Below are 426 nucleotides of genomic sequence, written 5' to 3'. Positions count from 1 at the left end.
CTGGGGATCGCAGTGGCCCTGGTGGCACACAGAGACAGGGGTGCAGAGGGACGGGGCTGCCCTGGCGCTGAGAGCACATCCCCACCAGCGAGCAGCAGCACCGGAGCCTCACTGCCCCCCAGGCCAGCACCCCCACAGGGACTGTCCCCAGCCAGTACCAGACCCAGGCGTGCCACCCTCCGTGGCCCTCGGGGCCTCCCCGAGTCGCCTTCGTGCATCCCACCCGCACCCTCGCTCCGCAGGGCCCCTTCCCAGCCAGGGCGCTGGGCTCTCCCTGACGCCCCAGATTTACGGCTTTGATTTCCCAGGGTTTAAAAGACATAAAAGGCGCAGGCTTGGCCCCGCGCGCGCTGCCTCGCCGCTGCCCTGCCCATTAGCCTTATTTATGGCAGCACCCCAAAGCGGGCCCAGGGGGAGGAGGAGGAG

The 426-nt window shown here is 68.5% G+C and overlaps 1 protein-coding gene across 1 annotated transcript in view; it reads right to left on the bottom strand.

Annotated features, from left to right (window-relative positions):
- Positions 1-426, bottom strand: part of TMEM59L (transmembrane protein 59 like) — a 7,442-nt gene that overhangs the window by 6,240 nt on the left and 776 nt on the right.

The sequence above is a fragment of the Aptenodytes forsteri genome, unplaced genomic scaffold (assembly GCF_000699145.1).
Source record: "Aptenodytes forsteri isolate BGI_AS27 unplaced genomic scaffold, ASM69914v1 Scaffold147, whole genome shotgun sequence".
NCBI classification, from domain to species: domain Eukaryota; kingdom Metazoa; phylum Chordata; class Aves; order Sphenisciformes; family Spheniscidae; genus Aptenodytes; species Aptenodytes forsteri.
The sequence above is the reverse complement of the archived record's forward strand: the minus strand, read 5'-3'. Positions and strand labels throughout refer to the sequence as shown.